At 47.6% G+C, this 13,752-nt stretch overlaps 1 long non-coding RNA gene and 1 pseudogene across 2 annotated transcripts; one reads left to right on the top strand and one right to left on the bottom strand.

Annotated features, from left to right (window-relative positions):
* The first annotated feature begins 1,823 nt into the window (after positions 1 to 1,823).
* Positions 1,824 to 4,294, top strand: LOC119291900. Of its 2 annotated transcripts, XR_005142735.1 has the most exons (4): positions 1,827 to 3,078; positions 3,580 to 3,699; positions 3,790 to 3,917; positions 3,997 to 4,294. It is a non-coding gene; the product is annotated as an uncharacterized LOC119291900 (long non-coding RNA). The 2 variants fall into 2 exon arrangements; XR_005142734.1 differs by having other exon boundaries at positions 1,824 to 3,078; positions 3,580 to 3,917.
* A 213-nt stretch (positions 4,295 to 4,507) lies between these two features.
* On the bottom strand, positions 4,508 to 13,461 carry LOC119291899 (annotated as a pseudogene).
* Positions 13,462 to 13,752: the final 291 nt, after the last annotated feature.

Raw genomic sequence — 13,752 nt, 5'->3', positions numbered from 1 at the left:
CACACACTTGCAATATGTCGACGACACGATGCTCCTTTTCGAGCCAGATCTTTGATCACCTTTGAACTCCTCTCTGGCTTGAAAATTAATTTCCTCAAGAGTGAGGTTATCTCCATTGGGATGAGCCATCAAGAGAGTAGGCATGTGGCTTGTTTACTAAATTGTAAGCTTGGGGGCTTTCCAATTAAGTACCTCGGCCTACCGATATCGCACCGGAAATTGTCGATCACGGAATGGGAACCGTTATACGGCAAGGTGGCTAATCGGGTGAGCCCGTGGAGAGGGAGGTTCATGTCCTCGGCGGCAAGACTAATTCTCACAAATACTAGTCTTTCCTCCTTGCCCCTCTTCACCACGGGTATGTTTCTCTTAGCGGATGGGGTTCATGCAAAGATTGACACGCCTCGTTCCAAGTTCTTTTGGGAAGGATGTGGAACTAAAAAGAAGTATCACTTAGTTAGGTGGGCGGCGGTCTGTAGACCTAAAAAGTTCAGTGGTCTGGGGATCATTAACTCTAAGATGATGAACGTGGCCCTATTAACTAAGTGGTGGTGGCGTCTGGCCCCAAAAGAATCGGGGCTCTCCACTGACATCCTTAGGGCTAAGTATTTTCTTGATGGAAACTTATGCACGACCAAGTGCAAAGGGTCGCCGTTCTGGAATGGGATCCAGGCCGCTCGACCAGCCTTTGCAGTGGGGGCCAAGTTTGAAGTTCATAACGGACTGTCCACGCGGTTCTGGCTGGATAGCTGGATTGACTCCCGGCCGTTGTGGCAGATTTTCCCCACCCTCTACCAGCTAGTGACGGACACTAACGTGCTGGTTGGGAAGACCCTTAGCTCGTCGCTACCAACCATTTACTTTAAGCGCCTCTTGATAGAGCCTGAAATGGGGAGGTGGAACGAGTTGTTGGCAAAAATTGGGCCGGCACCGCTAAGCTTGGGAGCTGACGTGGTCTCATGGGGTTTGTCGGCCTCTGGGAAATTCTCGGTGAAGTCTTTATACGCCAAGTTGGTAGAAGGCAACACCCTGGATAGTGCCAGAGGGCTATGGAAGGCAGGGATCCCACTCAAGATCAAATTTTTCCTATGGCAAATGTTTAAAAACCGCCTCCCGACGGTGGACAATGTGGCCAAAAGGAACGGTCCTTCCGATGGAACGTGTATTGTGTGTGGGAATCACGAGGATGCGAACCATGTCTTTTTCCAATGTGCGCTAGCTAGATTCGCGTGGAGTGCGGTGAGGGGAGCATTCCACCAAAATTGGAGCCCAGCGTCGGGATCCGATTTGCTTCAGATAGTTCAATCCCAGAAAGGATCTAGTGGCCGTATTGTGTGGCGTTGCGTAGGGGTGCTTCTTTGGGGTTTGTGGTCTATTAGGAGCAAAACGACGATTGAAAATAAGTTTCCTAATCACCCCGCTAACTTTATCTTCAAATGTCATCTCTTCTTACAGATGTGGACATCATTGGGGAAGCACCACGATTCTGAGCGGATGTCGGAGACCATGGAGAAGATCAGAAGCACGTTGACGACCGCGCGGCAGCCTCCATAGTTGGTCTCTCTTTTTTTGGAGTTGAGGTAGTCGAAGGAATAGTGTGTGAACTAGTTTGTCGATCGCTTGTTGTAACCTTGGCTCCTTGATGCCTCTCTGCGTCTTTCATGTTGCGCTACTTTGGTCTGTAAAACCTTTGCACCACTGTGACGGTTGCCTGGTGGCTTTATTAATTTAAAGCCGGATGCTTCTAGCGTCTTTGTTTCAAAAAATACTAGCGATGAAAATGCACCCATGCAGCACGAGCCAGGAGAACATCTTGCACTTAGGCCCATCATGGGTTTTCAAAAGTATGTTAGCGACACAAAATATCCAGCTTACAGAGCGAAAAGCCTGAAAAGGTACCGCAGGTTCAAGAGGACAACACTCGCCACTACCCTAAGAAGCAACTAGCTAAATATTTTTCTAATCTTGATCGAGTTTATTAGAATATGGCCATGGTGCAATATCAAATTAGTAGTATCATTGCTTCCATCATAATTTTATTTTATTTTTGTATTTCTGCAGCATCATGTACGGGTCATGGCGTAGGGAATCCCCCCTCCCTTCCGCCGCACCACCCCACACGAGGTTGTCACCGGGCAAGCCCGTGGCGCAGCTCCGGCCTGTGTCGGAGAATCTTGGATCTAGGGCGGCGCCCCCAGCGAGGCCCCTTGTTTCCTGCGGCGAGCAGTTGGGTTGGCATGGTGTTGGCGATCTGCTCGGATGGCCGACAGATCTTCGCTAAACTGGGGCATCGCGTGGCTGTCTGGGCGGCTACCGGTGCCAGATCCGGCTGCTGGCCATCTTCCCCTTCTTGGTGTGCTTCTCCCACAGCGGATCCTGGCTATGCCGGCGTGGCTGGCCAGCCCCTGGGCTGTGCCCGAATCTGGTGGTTGGGATCCAGACTGGGGGAAACCACTGATCGGCTCCGGCCGGCGACGACGACGGCGATGTCCGCAGGCGTCGAGTTTCTTCATGGAGACGTCGCTCAAGGTCCGCCCTTCCGCTCCCCAACACCTTGCTTCTCTGGTGAAAACCTAACTCTAGTAGGCTACGACGGTGTCCTTGGCGTCGTGACCTTCTTGAAGGCGTCTCCTTGAGAGCTGTGTGGTGGTGGGCACTGTATGGGGTCGTTGACAGCAGCCAAGGGCGTGTTCTTCGTCCAAGCCTTCACTTTCCTCTGGCGCGTTCTGCCCAAGGGCTGTGTAGCTCGCTCTGCTTTGGATGAGCCTCGTCGGCACATTTGGGGTGCTCTGATCCGCTCTTGGGGTTATCCGGCGGTTTCCATCCATGTTCATGGGAACTTTCCGTTCTTCGGTGGTACGACACCTTGCGATTCAGGCAATCCTTTGAAGACGGAGTTTGGATGGATATCGTGCCGGGGGCCTTAGTGTCTGGTGACGGCAGACCATGTAGGTGCATCTGCACTCCCTCTCCAGAGCCGGCTTTGCTTCTGTCCAGATGTAGTCGTGGTGGAGGACCTCAACTTCTTCAGCTGTGTGCTCCATTGTATACCCTTCCTGCTGAAGTGTTTGGGGCTTAGTAAGTTGCTTTCCAACTCCTTTGTATCTTGTTGCTTTCTGTTGTTTGAGTTCTTTGCTGTACTCTGCAGTTGTATTTTGGCCGGTTGATGGCTTTGTTAATTCAAAGCCGGACTCGGCTAGCGCCCTAATCGGGTTCGGCCGCGTCTTTTCTGTAACAGTTTTGCTAAGTCTCAGTCGACTGAAACTTTGTTATGTCTCGTTCGATGTTATAGTCCTTTGATTTTGCATGGAGATTCGTACACAATTTTTCTGTTCACTTTTTTCTTTTTTCTTTTTATTATCTTATATGCTATATCACCTAGCCACACCCTTTCTCTGAAAAGTTTAGGTTTAGTAGATACCGACTAACAAAGTAGATCACTAAAATGTAAACTAATATAAGAGTGTTTAGATCACTATTGTAGTGATCCAAACGCTCTTATATTAGTTTACAGAGGGAGTATTTGCCATCCTTATAGGCAGCTCATTTATTTGCTTTATGTTTTGGTTTCGTGAACAGTTCGCTGCATCGTTTGCGACCATACTTCATGTACGATTGCACATCCATCTTCGGGCAAGTATTTCACGGGCAGCACTCAACCTGGTTTCCCGGTACACCGCCGGTGGGGAGATGATCTAGGTGGGATGCTGGAGTTAGATTTTATATATTTCGATCGAAGAAATAGTGAGTCTGCCAACTCTATTGAAGGAGTCTCCTTTTGTCCCCTAGGGAGCCGATAGCTAGAGCCAGTGTCTGAACTTGATGATCCTGTTGGTGCAGTCTCGGAAACACCTAATAGACAGTGAACTTGACAAGCCATGCTAAAGACACTGGGATCTCGGTAGTAACCGATGCAGGTAAATTATTTGAACACTGTCGGTTATTTCTATACCAAAGATGAAATCCGTCTGCACCTGATGATATTACTACTGTTAGAGTGCAGGCATCAGTGACTACTGAAGCTGAAGTTAGAGCTAGCATTGTCATGGAAGGTCCTAAGCATGAATTCTGGGATTCTGAGGGAAGAGACAGCCGATGAAGCAAGACGCTGTTGAAACAGCCAAACATGAAGACAAAAATTCTGCTGCTGCTTGTACTGGTACTCTGTTTATGTGACCTACTTGACGCTTGCAAGTCTGCTAGAACTTAGTATTTGTTATGTTATCGCCCAACTATTGTTCATGGTTACTGGTATGAGCTTTTATAGATGAGATGAAGTAGTTCTCTTGTCGGAGCTGACATGCCCTTCTTTCTTTCTCACGGATGAATTGAACAAGTTCATGTCGACAAGATTAGTACCGTAACAAGTGTTTGTGCTAATTCTTTAGATATGATGGTTTTACTGTCACAAAAGATGACCGAGGAGCAAAATTCTGAGTACTAGTAGTATGATAAATTGAAGTTAAGAGATAATGCGGCAGTTTCAAATCCTAAGGACTAGGTTCGGTACGAAAATAACGCATATCATTGCTTTATTCAGGCAGCTAGCGCGACTCATTCTCTAGAAGAATAGTCAAAATGAAAAGCTCAACAAACCGGTCATCGGAATTTCAACTTACAACAACAACAACAACAATCACATCGATCAACAAATTGATATACTATCGTGAGTTTTTTTTTCCAAGATAATATATATATATATATAGCGGCTAGAGTGGGCGTCTTCGGTATCAAAGGAAGCATACCAAGATCAACACCATCTGGAAGGAGATAGCAGGTATCCTCCACATGGACCCTGCCAATACCGACCTCGAAGATCCTGCTTCTGCAATACCAACAAGAAGAGGTTAGAGACACTGTCTCATCGCCGACTCAGGTCGATAAACTGCGCCGCTCGGGCCTGGGGAGGGTCTGCAAGTTTAAGAGGCTACACTTACTCTCGCATGCTGGTGCTGTCTGGTTCTTGAAAACGGTGGTGTGTATGCTGAGTGAAGAGCTGTTGGAATAACCACTGTAAGCGCACATCTTGGAGTCGCAACCGGCGCCACTTGTCTGCCCAAGATTGAGCCCTTCGCCGCACGGCCGCACTGCTGGGCATCCCTTTTTTCCTTGCAGTGCGGTGCAATTTAGCCTGGTGGTCGCCACATCCACATGGGATAAAAATGGTTATTCTCATAGTCACTGCTTGAGAAACAGCTCAAGAGATATGGAAGCAGGGGAGCTCAGTTGCGTACTGGAAGGTGTTTGAACTGCAGCGGCACTGGATGCAGTCCTGCGCGGTGAGCGCGTAGGTGCCATTCGGGAGGCGCAGATCATGATCAGCCGAGCTGTTGCTGATTGATGAGCTGCAAACTGAGTATACAAAAATTCGACGAGCAGTTAGTACCAGATTCAGAATACCATTTCGTATATGCGGCTTTGTTTTACGAACCATAATGAATACTAGTCAAAAGAATCCATCAATAATCTTCAAAAAGGCGTGTGCACTGGACAGTCCAGTCAGAGTCAACTTTGTGGATTAGTAGCGTGTTCATAGTTGGAGACCGAAAAGTCAGATAGTTTGCCCGGAGAAAGCAACAGCTAACAACCAATTAAACAAGTCCAGGTAGGGCATCAATCAATTGAAGCTTCAAAGCTTATTTTCTTCAACAAATTTCACACCACAGATGCATTTTTTTTCTGGACAATTAAACGGTTGCAATATAATAGCTTTATGCCCTGGCACACAGGATGGGCATATAGCGACGTCTCTAAAAGCTTTCAAGTTCAGAGTGGAAGCATGAATCTCTCTGAACAACTGAAGCATGAGCATCAACCTCATCTCTTTCAGATCACCAGTCATCGCTGAATATTTCGAATAAAGCTCCACACAAGGGGACCATGGCTTAAGTTGATTGAAGAGGCCTAGAAGGTACTTAACCTATTATATTTGTATAAATGAAATCACTGACTGAATCCAGGCCATATAGTACTACAACTAGCATCTTGCAATAATTCATCAGAGCTGCACTCTGACTTATCATTTTTAATCAAAACCAACACAAACTAGCATAACTTCGATTGGGCAAATTAAACAAGGAAGCATATATAATTTTAAGCTTCCCCAGTCCTAGGTCATGCGTGTGGCCGTCCATAATTAACTCATTAGTTTATCCTAACTTGCATTCTGGCAGACTGCCGCCAGTCAACTGAAAAAATTCAATACAAACTTGGTGGCAGTACCTCATATTGCAAGAGTAGTCCTACTTTGCATCTTTGAAAATAAAACAATTACATGTATGAATTGAAGCATATGTGCGACATTAAGAAGAACACGGCACAAGCACTTCCTGGAGAACATATCTGAATCGCATTCTTGATTAATAACTAGCATCCCGCAATAATTTATTTGAATCGCATTCTAGGTTAATTTTTAATCAGAACTCTAGCAGTGAGTCAGTAACAGCTAAGCTCCATTGGGCAAATTAAACAAAGCAACTGAACCAAAATTTCCCTAGTTTCCCCAATCCCAGGCTCCCAGCTGGTACTGCGTGTAGTTGACTGTAATTAGTCTATGCTATTGTAATCCTAATTTGCACTCTTCCTTGGTACTACTAGTCTACTGGCAAGCTTCAAGACAAACTGAAATCTGAGTTCAGAACTCACTTCTCTGTAAGAAATTCAGAACTCACAAGATGTACTCCCTCTGTCCCAAAATAAGTGTCTCGACTTTGTACTAGCTCTAGTATAAAATTGTACTAAGCTCAAGACACTTATTTTGGGACGGAGGGAGTATGTGTAACGTGAAGATTGAAGAAGAAAGAAGAGAGCACAAGTAAGTAAGTAATTTTATACGTACCAGGGAGCGGGACATCAAGAACCTGGTCCTTCTGCAGTGTCTTGGGGTCGGTGATCTTGTTGAGCTTGAGCAGCGTGTCCTCGGTGACGCCGAAGGTGGCGGCGATGCCGGAGGTGGTCTCCCCGGCGTCGACGATGTGGGCGAGGTGGAAGACGTCGGCGGCGCCGTCCACGGGGTCGCAGCTGCAGGGCAGCGGGATCCAGAGCTTCTGGCCGACGGTGATGAGGTTGACGTCGGCGATGTTGTTGGCGGTGGCGATCTCCTGGTAGGTGACGACGGCGTCGAAGGAGTTGCGGGCGATGGCGTCCAGCCCGTCCTGCGGCTGCACGGTGTAGACGGGCGCGTGGTCCGACTGGCCGACGCCGTTGCCGGCGCAGAGGCAGCGGAAGGGGATGCGGACGGTGGCCTTGGCTCGGACGCGCTTCTTGGGCGAGGTGGCGAGCGGGAGGTCGTTGGCGCCGAGGAGGCCGGCGAGGGTGGTGGTGTTGAAGCGGGCGAGGAGGTCCCCGTAGGTGGTGGCGTTGGGCACGCGGTAGCCGATGGCGGAGTGGCAGGTGGTGCCCCGGGGTGCCGTGCAGGTGAAGTTGGTCGCCGTGGCCGTGGCGGCGAGGTGGAGGAGGACGAGGAGGGCGGCGGCCGGCACGGCCAGCCGGGCGGGCGGCGACGGCAGCGTCATGGTGGGAGCTAGCTAGGGGTAGAGTGGGAATGGGAGGCGTTTGACTGCGGCGTTGACGCGGGTGGAGGAGGATGAGATGGTGCTCGGCAGCTCTGCATTTGCTCACCGGAGCGGAGGCCCGGCTTAAATGGTCGTATGTGCTGTGCGGGGCCCTGCCCCCATTTATTCGTTTTTGGCTCGAAACGGAAGATAAACCTCCGGCTGGCTTAGCCGACATGTGATCCCAAAGTGTGTGAAATGAATGGGGATAAAATCGTACTCCCTCTGTAAACCTCTAAAATTCTTTCAAAAACAAACCGCTAAAATTCATAAAAAATATAGGATGATACGCCATGCCGCTGTAAATTCCGGTCTATTAATTTTGTATTTTGTAAGTTTATTAAGAACACCTCTAAAATTTATTCGTTTTCTAAAGTCTAAAATTTTTGCAAGTTCCGGTGAACTCAAAAGGAAAAAGAAAAACGCAGAACCCCAATTCGGAGAAGGTACAAGCTCAGCGCAGTGAAAAAACAAGAAAAGATTGTTCTCTGGCGTGGCGTTCCACAGGGGCTGCGGCGACCGAAGCGCGTGAGGTGCGACTAATAAGCGAAGAGGAGCAGGAATTCCACGCTCACAGGTCGCGTCACGAGGAAAATGATTACAACTCTGCCAGCCAGAGTGCCACGCTAGCCGTCTCCAACAGAAAAACAGGTCAACGCCGGTGTGGACTTGCAAGTTTGAACGGCGGGCCGGCGGCCAAGACCATATCATACGGCAGGGTGAGACGGTTTTCACGCCGGTCCATATTTCTACCTCTCTCCCTTGTCGCCGGGACAAGGACGTACCACCCTCTCTACTAGTCCAGCCCCATGGTTACAGCAAATCCGACCACAAACAGATTTTGAGCACACGGCGAGATTTAACCGCGAGCGGGTCGATTATTTCGCCTACTTTGTCTGTCTGTCAGAAAAGAAGTGTCTGCTAGAACCAACGGAATATGCTAGTAGAACATGAAGGCGAAAAAAATACACGGGAAAGAAAGATCTAACCAATGAACCAATGAAAGCCACATTGCGCTTGCTGCTCTTTTCTACTCCCTCTGTAAATTAATATAAGAGCGTTTAGATCACTACTTTAGTATTCTAAACGCTCTTATATTAGTTTACGGAGGGAGTACAAAGAATGAATGATGGAGGCAAAACCGGGGGGCCTGAGCTCTACTCCTGCGACCGACCGCAAACTCACTCCAGGGACGAAGGCGGCATGCCGGGCGGCTCCTCCGTGCGCGGGGGCGACGAGCTGAAGTCGATGGTCGGGAACACCCCGGGCGGCCTCTCCACCGGCTGTATCGACAGCAGCTGCGACGAGTCCCCGACGACGTCCGCCCACCCGTAGTGAGGGTCCGCCCTGGCATATGGTGAAACGCACAGGAATATGAGATCCAACCCGCACAGGATGATTTTAGTTCTGGTCGTTTTCTCTCTGGAACCGTTTATTGGAGTTGGCAATAAGCTTCAGGGGTGCAAAATCTTACTCGTAGTATGTCTCCTCGTCGACGACTAAATCCCAGCTCTCGCCGGTTGTGCTCTTCCCGTACTTATGAACTTTACTGAAACATATGAACTTCACTGGTTATCCACTGATAGTATCATATATATACTAGAACGATTTCAGCACAGATCTTAATAACAACATCATGACGGACGGCACATACCCATTGCCGAAGTGTTCTTCTCCCCAAGTCCTTGACCAGCCTGAAAGTTTCAAATCAGATAAGTAACTGGCTATGAAGATTTCATAATATAAGTTATACTGCTAGCGCTATACATGTTGAGCATCCAATTTCTAAGAATGAGATTCTGCATATACTGCATGCAACTTACACAGAATGGTACTGTTTCAATTAGTTTACAGTATTTAAAGGATCTCAGTCGTTGGTAATGTATGACCCAATTGCCACAAACTAGCTAGTTAGTGCTATTTCTGATGTGGACAGCAGCAAAAGACGCTACAAAGAAGTGCGTGGACACCAATGCTGTTGGACGTGTGTTTGAGTAGACAGCTAGTAGCATCTTAGCTAGTTGGACACGATGAGACGCAACATATGTGGCTACGAATGACATTTTTAGGAACTAACTGGTGAATAGTTAACAACTATCATGAAATATAATTTATTAGGCAAATAATAACATTAATCAAAATTCATAAAGAAGCTACGGGTTGGTTTTTGGCCTAGATACTTTATGAAGAATGGGCTGTTTGTTTACGGTTGGGCTAGCCAACATTCAGGATTGTACATAATGTTTTTCATCAATCAATGCAACAAGCACAATGCTTTGCATTTCGTGGAAGCTTGTACAAATTGGTTGGTACATGAATGTTCAGGGAATATCTTTCTGTCACCATTAAGGTAGTGAGCCCAGCGCCAGCCTGTAGGTCAAAGGGAATCACAAAAGGCTATCATGCATGATTAGCAAAAACAAACAGGGTGGTAGTTCCTGGTGTAGCTCTGTTCACAACAAACCTTTGTAATTTATTGAAGATATAGGTAAAAAAAATATAAGGCATAGTGTTATTGACCCCCTACCGAGGATATGTATGTCAATATTATTAAGTTAATGACTAGCATCCAGCAGAGTACATTGTTATGTTATCAATGGTGGCGAAACTTACGGTCACCGCCAGGAGAAGCATGCCATGTCTCCCCTTGTCGTGAACCAATTCCAGCAAAGAATTTCTCTTCCCATTTATCTCCCCATCTGGTGCCTAAGTCTGTCTCTGCCCACTTATCTGTCCTGTAAGACCATCAAAGAGATTGCAACAGTTGTCAATCTCCATTGGACAGTGCAAACTGGCAAATACAGTATGTATGGTAACCTAAGGCATTATGACTAAATCTACAGTTTAATACTCATAAACCACTGAATACATATAGTCCGATTACTCAGTAATACACAGGTAGGAAGGTGCTTACAGAGTAAGAAAGACGAAGCTCAAGAAGCTCACCATTTCAATACAGAGCCACGACCATCGTAATGTTCACCCCATCTCTCCCACCAGGACTGCTCATTTAACCTCCCGTATTTATGCGCACCTTTTTCTGTCCAGCCCTTGGCATCATATTTCTCCCACCTTGGAGAAAAAATAACAGTTCAATTAAATAATCAGCAGCACCACCTGTAACCAAACCTAAACAAAAACACAATGCAACTCTCACCATTTTTCATACCACCCAGCATTTTCTGTCCCTGATTTGGCTTGCTTCTCTGCGCTCTTCTCGAGTCTTGCAAGATTGCTGTGTTACACAATTTAAAGATTTAAACCATGATCTAGCCTTACGGGCTGCAAATTCATATTTTCTTATAATAGGGTTATTACTTACTCCCTCCGTCCCATAATATAAGAGCGTTTTTTACACTAGTGTAGCGTTAAATACGCTCTTACATTATGGGACGGAGGGAGTATTTTCCATTTTCTTCACATAGATACTACTGTAATCGATGCTACAAATACTACACCAAAAGTGAATATACATTACAGTGATTAGCCCTTTGTCTAGTAGCAGGTGCTATCTAAACTGAAGATTGGAAGTATAGTGGATAGGAAGAAAAACAGAGCTTGCAATTCTAGGAAGAATATAAGTGATATACTATGAGATATGCCACATGGTCAGGAAAATCATGATCCCATCTGTCTTTTGTGGATCTTATTCACTTGGGATACATAAAAGAGAAATCTACAGATGACCCGTGTGCTTGCTGTAATATTCATGACATTTTTAAGTAAAAAATGAGCATATGGCTTGGTTTTATAACCATCTTAGGTTCTATGTCCGCATATATGCAAGTACATCTATGGAATTTGTAAAAAAATTCAAAATCAACTTTCCATCATCAATGAACAACAAGGAATGTTGCAGTTACAATTGTAGTCACGTAGTTAGATATGGAATGGTTTCCTTTTATTCATTGAACGAGGAATGATATACTTATAACACTGAAATTGCAAGTCAACTAATTCACCTCCATTCGTCTTGGTGCAGAACTTCTTTCCACTTTTCCCACCAAGAGTCACCCTCAGCATTCTTCCCAGATTTCTCAGCACCTGACAAGTTAAAATTGTATTGAGAGGTCAAGAAATAATGACCACAAATGTATAAAGGTTAAAAATATTTCCAATGAACATAGATCAATTTCCGTACTACTCCTTACTATCCATCACATCAAGTAAATCCTTGTGTTATTTAACAATGGAACCAGAAAGACCATGTATCACCAAAAATGTGAAGCAAAGTTGTGTTACGAGAGCTTCCAGTATAAAGAGTAATTGCATACCTAGCTCTTTGTATCCAGTCCAGTCACTTTTCTCCCACCACTGCCACATAAAATAAATACACAGAGATTTGTTACATAAAAGATCAATGGATATTGTTACGGCACTCATAAACTCCTAAGAACTAGCTAAAGACTTATCAGTGATTAAAAAATAATCGGCTATCTGTGATATTATATTACATGCATACTTGAGCAACAACCTTTTGAAACCAAAACAATATTCACTTGATTGACATGCCTGTTTCAGCCACAAATGCAGACCTAGCAGATATGGGAAAGAAAAGGCAAGAACATACAGTGATGAAAACCAGAGTGCAGTCTATCAGAATAAGTAAAGCAGCGATAACATACAGTCTCTTTCCATTCAGTGGAACCATCATGGGTCTGTCCACCCATCCTGGCCCAGCGGCAACGGTACCCGTTCTCACCGAGATCCTCGCCACTCTCCCTGTACCAGGTGCTTCCATCCTCGTTGGTGCCAGACTCCTTGACCGCTTCATCGAGCAGGTTGATTCCCCATTCCTTCTCACTAGCAATACCAGTGTCTATAAGGCAGGTGCCAAAGAAACACACGCATTTCCTTAGCACCGCAGAATAACTACAGGTTGGGGCATTTTCACTTTGGAGTACACATCTGGGAAACATTTTTCTTCAAGATTAAAAGTGCCAGCAAAGCAAACCCACCTCTCTTGGGCGGGGTGTCGCGGGACTGGGGAGCCGGCCCTCTCGGCGTGCACCGCGGATAGAAATCATTCTGCTTGGGCTGCCTTGTAGAACTATACTAGTGAACAAAAGAGAATCGTGTATGAGAGATTTCATCATCAGTAAACAAATAGTAGCACTTATTCTGCAACAGCACAAAACATATGCACTATACTAGTAGTGTATGGTATGAATATGAAGCTTGTGTCTACAGCATTGGCACGTTAATTAAACTCTATAAAATTGCACGCATGTTGGAATAAAAAAAGAGAAAGCTCATGATTGTTGCCAGTGGCGAATGTGAGGCTAGATATAACTGGTAAGCGTATCTATCTGCCCAGAAAAGAAAATTAATAATGAATGTGCAGGAGGATAAATCCTAGATTCGCAGTGGCGAGCGGCCGCGCACGTACCGGGAGGAGGGGAATGGGAGCGATGGCGTGACGGTGAGGCCGACGCGGCGGCGTCCCCGGGCAATGGGCTTGCTCCCGTGGACGCGCTCCGGCGAGGCCGCGGCGGACGCCTTGGCGGAGAGCAGCAGCAGCCTCCGCGGCGGCGTGGGGTCCGGGCGGGCGTAGCAGCAGCAGCGGATCGCGCGCGCGGGGCCACGCGCGGGGCGCGGCCAGGGCCCTGCCCCCGCTCCGCCGCCCAGCCTCGCGGACAGATCGAAGGGCGGCGCCACGAGCCCTCCGGAGCAGACGGCCATCCTGTGACGCCGCGGGCCAGCGGGAGCCCAGGCGGCGGAATGGAGGCCGGGTCAGGCGCTGAGCTGGGAGGCGGAGGGGCGGGGGGCTTTATAGGGGCGCATCTCCCCGGCCGCCCACCAGAGAGAGCGACTGGCGGTGGCGGCCCGTGGATTCGGTCACGGGAACGGCGAGCCGGCCGCAAGTTAAGTTTTTTATCGGGAGATCCTGGCGGAGTGAGATGTCGTCATGGAGTATAGTGTGTGTGTGTGTGTGGTGCGGAGGTGGAGGTATATGCGGCTGGAGGGAGACGAAGGAGGCGCGCGGGTCCCTCCCGCTCGTCGGCGTCCGTCTCTGTCCATCGGATCGGCAGCGAGCGGCAGGCCGGTGTGCGACGCGATGCGGTGTTTTCGGGCGGGCGACGCAGACACGCTGCGTGGCGATCGCGGAGTCGCCGGTGTGCCGTGTGCGTGCACTCGTGACGAACGAGATGCTCCGTCCATGTGGATGCCATGTGATGTGAGTTCGGCCGTTGCAAAA

Source organism: Triticum dicoccoides, chromosome 4B, assembly GCF_002162155.2.
Source record: "Triticum dicoccoides isolate Atlit2015 ecotype Zavitan chromosome 4B, WEW_v2.0, whole genome shotgun sequence".
NCBI lineage: Eukaryota > Viridiplantae > Streptophyta > Magnoliopsida > Poales > Poaceae > Triticum > Triticum dicoccoides.
The sequence above is the reverse complement of the archived record's forward strand: the minus strand, read 5'-3'. Positions and strand labels throughout refer to the sequence as shown.